Below are 8,015 nucleotides of genomic sequence, written 5' to 3'. Positions count from 1 at the left end.
GTGTAAAGTGTACCACCTCTACCTAAGTATCTCAGTAAACTGGGAGTCATCTATGACCCCCACCTTCCCCTTACCCCACATACTACAGTTCTTCCGCAAGCCCTGACGGCTCTACCTCCCAACGGATGGCAACTTTGCCCTCCTCTTCCATTTCCCAAGGCCATCATCCTGGCTCAGGCCACCATCATCTCTCACCTGGGCAACTGCAGGAGCTGAGTGGTCCCCGACCTCCAGCCTGTCTCCTCCAGTCCACTTTTAGACAGCACCAATGTGACCTTCCTAAAATATCAATTGTGTCACGCCTCTCCCTTATTTAGATCCTCCGTTGTTTGCCAAGTACTACACTTGACATCAAATCCACACTCCTTAGCCTGAACCTGCAGGAGCTGGCCCCAGCCACCTCTCCACCTGTCTCCAGCCTTCTTCTGCAGCCAGCTGGCCTGTCAGTTCTCTGAAACCATCACATCCTTTTACGCCTTGGGGGGGTCTCTTCACGGGCTGTCCTCAGCCCTTGGAATGCTCTTTCTTCTTCTCACAAGCTGGCTCCTTCTCTTCCTAGGGCTCAGCTTCAGTTGCCCGTCCTCAGTAGGCCTTCTCTGCTCCTCATCCCCGCTACTCTCTAGCTAAGCCCTTACTCTGGGTTATCCACAGCACTTAGCACTTAGGAACAACGCGTTATTCCACACGTGTGTGCATTCATTTAGCGGTCGTCTTCCCCGCTAGTATGTACCTGAGCAGCACAACCAAAATGAGACAGAGCTCCCTTGAGGGCCGGGAGGGGAAGCTGTGAATCGCCAGTCGTGTCTGCTCCTGATCCCTTTGGGGCTATAGGGTCCTGTGGCCTTGAAGTCTTTGGAGGAAGGCCCTGGATAAACTCTTTAGGACTTTTAATGAGTCCTTCAGTCTCTCTCTCTGTCTGTCTCTGTCTCTCTGTCTCTCTCTTTCTCTCTCTCTCCTCTCGTGCGCGAGCGCGCACACGCGCGCGCGCGCGCACACACACACGCACACCCCTTCTGAAGGACACAGATGCCAGAAAGAAGCCTAGAGCTGGGCGTAGGAGGCCTGGGTTTCTAGTCCGTGCTTCAACACGGACTTACTGTGTGACTTTGTGCAAATCTCTCCGTGTCTCTGTGGTTGTTGGTGGCATGAGATGCTCACTGAGGTCCCTCTGGCTTTCTAGTGCCCCTCATCTGGCCACAACTCTAGAGAGGAGCTGCAGTTAGCTGTCCTGCCTCCCAGGGCTGTGGGGCCGGAGGGCGCTCTCCAATGGGAGGCCGAGCAGCCTCTCCAGGCTTGCAGCTGGCACGGCCAGTAGTGCCGCTCAGGTCCAGAGGGAGGAGGCACATGGGCACGAGGGGCTCAAAGCTGTCAGGAACCCTGCGTGTTGGCAAAGTGTGGGCATAGGGACCCAAAGACAACGTGAGGTCTATGCCAGAAGTCAGGAGGCCTGGGCGGGGCGGCCTTCTGTCCTACTCACAGACAACTTCAGGCAAGTCAAGGCTCTTCTCTGGGCCTCAGTTTTCCTCCTTGAAAAATGAGGGGTTTGGATGAGATGCTTTCTCAGGATCCTTTCAAACCCCAGATTCTTACAAGTACGTATGTATGTGGGAATGTGCGTGGGGGCCAGATATGGGACAGAGGAAGGTGGTTGCCATTTCAGACTTTTAAAATAATTATCTGCTGCGAAACTTCTTCACCATGTCTCTCCCGATGGGTTGGATTTGAAGTCGTAGGAATCCCCAAAGCTCAGTAATTCATTTATTCAACACATACTAGAGATGCTTTTCTAAGTTTGAGAAAGAGCAGGACACGAATCCCTGCTCCGCCGGGCCTCCACTCTGCTGGAGAGACAGACTGGAAGGGACGGCCAGGGCCGAGACCCCGATAGAAGCCTGCTGGGTTCCTCTGGGGTAACCAAGAGGGTGAGGCAGCCCTGAGCTGCTGAGGGTGCTGGGCTGGCGGGGCAGTACTTGCCCACCCGTCACTGTTGGTGGCACGCTGGGGGGCCAGCAGCGCCCACAGGCAAGCCCCGCCCAGGCCGTTCTCGCTTGCAGGCATTGCTCCCAGCGGCCAGAGCAAGCTCGGCACATAGCAGTGGTTTGGCAAGCATGCCGAATGACTGAAGAGCACAGCATTCAGAGAGCTTACAAGACCAGGACCCAGACTGTTGAGGGGGACAGTGGGGTTCTAGGTACCGGCCTGCCTAGGTCTGAATCCTGGCTCCATCGCTTTCAGGTTATGTGCGAATGGACACATCGCTTATACCCTCTGAGCCTCGGTCTCCTGAGCCGTCCATTGGGAGAGGGACACGCACGGTCCCCACCTGGAAGGGCTGTTAGTCAAAGTTTGTGGAGCTCTCAGCACACGCTGTCAGGGTTGCTGTGATGAGTATCGCCGTGTCCCATCACCGCCATCTCGAGTGCACCCCCACGGTAGTCTAGGGTCAGAACTAAGAACAAAATAAGTCACTATTGTGGACAAAGCCAGGATGAATCCCCACTAGGAAGTGGGGAGAGTCCCCCTAGAGAAATGTCACAGAGAAACAGCCCAGAGGCTGGGGACTGAAGAGCCCTCAGAGGACTTGGGTGGGAACAGCAGTTAGCCCCGGGAGGAGGTGTGGGGAGGCTGTGGCTGCTGCTGTGTGTGATTTCGGGCCCTGGGTGTCCTATGCCTCATGAGGAGAATGTGAGTCCTTCTGTCCTCACAAGGTGCCGGATGCTGGCATGAGGCGGTGGCTGTGCCCTCACTACCAGGCACGGTGTGCAGATGAGACCGGGTCTCTCTAGTCTGCAGGGCGGGAGGTGGGGAGGGAGATGGGCTGGAATGTTTAAAACCCACAGTGGGGATGGGAATGGGGAAGCTCAGGCTTGTTCACCAAAACCTGGCACGCTGGAGTTACAGGACCCCCTTGGAGTGCAAGTGAGGTAAGTTTAGGACAAATCAAAGGCAGCGTGCTTCACCCAGCAGGGGAGGACACCGATGGAACTCATTACCCCAAGATGTGGTCTCGGCTGGGAACATAAATAGCTTCACAAAAGGTTTAGATAAATCCATGGATGACAGCTCCATTCATGGGTTAGCAGGGGAAGGAGGCTGTTTGGGGCCAGCCGGCCTGTGGGGAAGGCCTCAGGGCGCAGACCTGGCCTCTCTAAGAGCATCCTTGGGGCCCGGTCGGAGACAGGCTTTGGGCCCCAGGAACCGCAGTGTTCCTGCAGGTGGGAGCTCAGCCCGAGTCCACAGGCCCTTTTCTCAGTCCCCCCCATTTGTTGTTTGGGAAGACAACGGCACCACCAACACCGGGAGAGTCCTGGCCAGGCTGTCCCCTAAGGGACCAGCAGAGGGAGACAAACACCGTGTGCAGTCCCAGCTCCCCAAACAGCACCAGACTAGTCGGCCTCAGGGAGAGCAAGCAAGGGCCCCTGGGTCCCAGCTGGGTGCCCATTGCTAGGCCAGGACCCGAGGAAGGAGGGGCCGAGATGGACTTATTACAGTAGGAGGGGGCGGTGGGTTGGAGGGGAGAATCTTCAGGGAACTGGGGACAGGGTGGGGAGGAGACCACTAATTAGGAGCAGAGCGGCTCTGGAGCCGTCTCGCCCTCTGTCCCAGGAGACTGCGAGCCCCTGGCTGGCAGCCGCGGGTCTCTATAGGTCCATACTGAAAGCTTTGGGAGATGGCGGGACCCCACGAGTCTGCGTGCCAGCTCCTCCCCAGCCCCACTAGCAGTTCCAGGCCAGGTGTGGCTGTCCCCTTTATGCCACTCCAATTCTTCCCAGCCTCGCTCCAAGTCTTACCTCTGACCTCTCCTTTCTCCACACCACGGCCCTTCGCATGCCTTGAGTTCTTGAGTTCGTTTCGTTTAACAAATGTTGTAGCAATCAGTGGCTGAAACCGATGTGTGCTCAGAGCACTCTGTCGAGGACTACAAGGTGACCCAAGAAAGGTACCCTTGGGACCAGGAGGGGTGAGCTCCTCAGAGACCCGAACCACCCGCATCTTGCAGACAGACAGCCCAGAACGGGGCTGGCACCCAGCACAGCCAGATCAGTTGGGGCGCCTCCTCCCTTCTGAGCTCACCGAGACCTGCGCATCGCCCTTCCAGCTCCAGTGCTCCTCCGGAGGCTGTCTGGGCTGCCAAGTCAAAGGCTCCAGTCGTTTCTCGTTGGAGGAGAGTTGTCCTGTGTGGGGAGTCAGAGTCGGGGTGGTAGGGACAGGCGTCAGGGAGGCAGAGTCAAAAGAACAGAGAAGGTGCAAACATGTAGCCACGGGGGCAAAGGGGACAGGCATCACTAGGAGCAGCAGGAGGATAGGGCCTGAGGGGCAGATAACAGAGCTGTTTATCGTGTGATCGTGCCAGAGATTTGACTTCTATTAACTCGATCACCCCTTATTCTGAGGAAAGAACCATTTTCATTATCCCTGTTTTCTGCGAGACAAAACTGAGCTTTAGAGGGGTCAAGTGACATGCCCAAAGTCACACAGCTAGTAAAGGCGGAGCAGTCGCCCTTACTGAGGTCACTCTCCCAACAGCGTAGGCAGGCGCTGGGGATGGCCAGCACTCAGGATGTGACTCCTGTCACTGCCTCACTGGGATGGCCCCAGGAAGGTGCTGTCTGTCCTCTGACCCCCTGGGCCCTAAGGAGCCCATACGGTCGGTCTAGAGAAAGCTCTGAGAAGCCTGAGAGAGGGCAGCTGGTGGGGAGGGAGTGGACTGAGCGGGAGGAGCCGGCAGTGACTCAGCAGGGCAGGATAAAGATCTCGCAGCCTAGGGAGAGGTAACCCCACTCCTCTGCCAGGGGAGACGGAGTCACGGAGCCCGGGGCGTGGGTTGGCCAGGGCCATGGAACATCCTGGGAGAACACGGGGAAATCTCCTGGCGGGCGAGGGAAAGGCTGAGCACCGGGGGGCAGCCCTTCTGCCCCTGCCCTCCTCACACACCGGTCACCCAGGCATCCTTACAGACCGGGCGCTAGAGCCCAGCGAGGGCAGGGAGCGGCCACCAGCAGGGCCCGGCTCCTCTCCGCTTTGCAGGGAGGCAGGTGGGTGCGGCATCCTCCAGGAGGCCTGAGCTGGTCCAGGTGAGGGTGGGGTTCGCAGGGCAGGGCAGGGCCCTTGCTGAGGTAGGAGGAGGCCCCGGGGTTTCCGCTGACATCACGGCCAGCTCAGGGTGAGGCAGGGCCCTCTGGGCTCCTGCCCACTGGAAGAAAGGAAAAGTGCACACCGGCTGCCTCCCCTCACCCTGCTGCCCTTGGCGGCCCCGCGCCGGCTCACTCACGCTGGAGCGTGTGCACAGGGGCTGTGGAGAGGCGCCAGTCCTAGGGATGGCTCCCAGGGGCTCTCCTCTGGCCCTGGCAGCCCTGGCAGGTGCCGCTGAGTCTACCTAGCCCCGCCCCGTGCAGCCCATATAGTCAGGCCCTTGGGATGCACAGGGGCACCCATGACCCTGGCTCTGCAGGTGGGTGGTCCTCTAACTCCCAGTGCAGTGCTCAGTCCGTGATTCAAAAACACTGCTTCTCGAATCTACAATTCTAGCTGATGGGACTGGAGCACTCTTGGGGTGATGCCACTCACTGACCCAGGAGGGCCATATGGGGTGCCGGCCCAGTATCACCCTGTCAATTCATATCAGTGGTGTGGGTGGTGGGTGGTGGACAGCAGAGTTCAGGTCTCTGCTCCAAGCAAATGGGGACTTCCTGTCCCAAAGAACGTCTTAGTGTCCTGAAGAGACCAAGCATGTGTCAGGTGAGACAGCCCATAGCCAGGGCAACTCCTACTGTCAAGGGACCGGCTCCAGCACCCAGGCTCTTCTCCTTTCAAGAGTCCCCTGCCTCGGTGCCCTCGCCCCAACCCCGGTTTGCACCTAGCGCAGGGAGTCCTGGGCTCCAGTCCTGGTTCTAGCACTTATATGACCTTAGACAAGTGACTTCATCTTACGAAGCCTCAGTTTCCTCACGTATAAAATGGGAGAATAGCAATTCCTATCTTACAGGGTTATTGTAAGAATAAGATAAAATCGTCCACATAAAACCTTAGCACAGGACCTGAAACTTGGTGAGAGCTTAGTGTGTTTAAACTAAAGGCCCAAAGGAGTGACATGTCACCAAGAAACACCAGACATTGCAGCAGGTCCCTGCCTCTCCTGCCTGCACACAGGTCAGCTTCCACCCCTCGACCCCATAGCCCCTTAGGGCTCCTCTCTGTGTTGTGACCCTTGAAAAGGAGTAGGTACTCCAGGGAATGTTGGGTGAACAAATGAATGAATTAGTGAATGTGCTTACTCACCTCTGTGGGCTTCTCCACCGTTACACTCCAGCTAATCCATCAGGACGGGACCAAACCGGAAGCTTCCCTAGTTCAGGAATCCAGGACACCCAGGGCCCAGGGCCCCTTCAATGCCAATTCTGCAGCTGCCTTGGGTATGATGTTTTGGGGCATCGGGAGAGCCTTCCCTGGGGAAGATGGAGGGCAGCTCAGTAACTGCCTGGTGCTAGCCCTGCCCCCTACCCAGCCACACGCCTTGGGGCCTTACCTGCCACCCCACCGTGGATAGCAGGGCCTGGAGTCCAGAAGGCCAGAGGACAGCGAAGCAGTGTCTTCCTCATCAGCTCACTGGTACTCCCGCCATCCTGTGCGGAGGAGGGCAGAGGCGGTAACATCCTGCAGAGAGGTAGTGGGCTTATCCCAAGACCGCACTGCCCAGTCAGAAGCCCAGCATCCTGACTCCCAGCCTGGCCCTCTGCCTGCTGCGGGGAGCCCTGTGGGCTGAGCCCGGGGCTCCCTTGATGCCTCTGCCTGTGGTGGCCCCGCTGCAGCCATCCAGCCACATTTCCACCCTGAAGCTCCACCTCCGCCCAGAGCCCTCTTTCCCTCATCATCCTCTGATCTCAGACGGTTTAATGGTTTAAGGAGTGTCCCTTGTCACAAGACTGTGAAATTTTTGAAGCTGTGGGGTGTGTTTTCCTCTTCCCTCGGTCCTTTACAGGGCCTAGCACCCAGCAGGGGCTCAGGAAATGCCTACACACGATGGGACAGATGGATCTGGAGCTCAGGGGGCGGTGTCTCCTCTAACCTCTGCCCTGCCCCCACAGCAATCCCAGACTGTTAGAGCCAGAAGAGCCACAGGGGAACAGGAACTTTCCTGGGGTCCCCAGCTGGCAATCAGAGGGCAGCCACCTGTGCCCCAGCACCGTACAGAAACCCTGGAGGGGCTGGTCCTACCCGGCCCCTCCTTCCCCTCCTTCTCCCCAATTCCAACAGCCCACTCCCATTTGGGATTTGGCAGAATAAAGGCACAGTCTTTATTCCGGCCCCCATCCCAACCCAGCTGGCAGCTCCTAGCCTGCTGCCTTTGCCCAGACATGGCAGAGGGGCACCGGCAGCTTGGAGATGCAGTGGATTTTCCCTTTGGCAGTGGGGAAGAGGGGGAGGGGAGAGGCTCGCCCCCTCCCTGAGTGAGGGGAGAGGGCAGGGATGCAAGTCCAGACAAGAGGCAGAGGCAGAACAGGGCTTCCCCAGCCCGTGGGGTCAGAGCATCAGGCTAAGTGGCTGTGCATAAAGCCAATTGTCCCTGCGCCCACCTGGCCTGGGTCCCCATTTTGGAGTCGCAGCCCTCGGTTCCTGCAAACGAAGGCTTTCCAGACGCCTGCGGTGAGCATTTGCCGAGCGCGGGCAACATGGGGTTCTCCCTCACCCACCGGCGTCCACTCCTCTTCCTCCCCGTGCTCCTGCCTCCGCCGCCCTCCCGCTCCCAGCCATTCATTTGCCTCTTTGTGTCTCCTCTTTCCTGCCCTGTCCCTTCTCTTCCCCCCTCCTCTTCCCTCAGCCCCCACTCTTCTCCTTCAGCTCCCCTCTCCCCCCTCTTCTCTCTCTCCTGGCCCCCTCCTCCTCTCCTTCGGCAGGGCTGCTTTCTCCCTGACTCAGCAAGGTGCTTTATAAGGTGCTGAGGGGGGCTCAGCCAAATCCAAACCACATTGTCTGTGCAGACGCTCTCCACGAGGAGCAGGCTGCAAACCAGGGGG

Source organism: Pteropus vampyrus, unplaced genomic scaffold (genome assembly GCF_000151845.1).
Source record: "Pteropus vampyrus isolate Shadow unplaced genomic scaffold, Pvam_2.0 Scaffold943, whole genome shotgun sequence".
Lineage (NCBI taxonomy): Eukaryota > Metazoa > Chordata > Mammalia > Chiroptera > Pteropodidae > Pteropus > Pteropus vampyrus.
The sequence above is the reverse complement of the archived record's forward strand: the minus strand, read 5'-3'. Positions refer to the sequence as shown.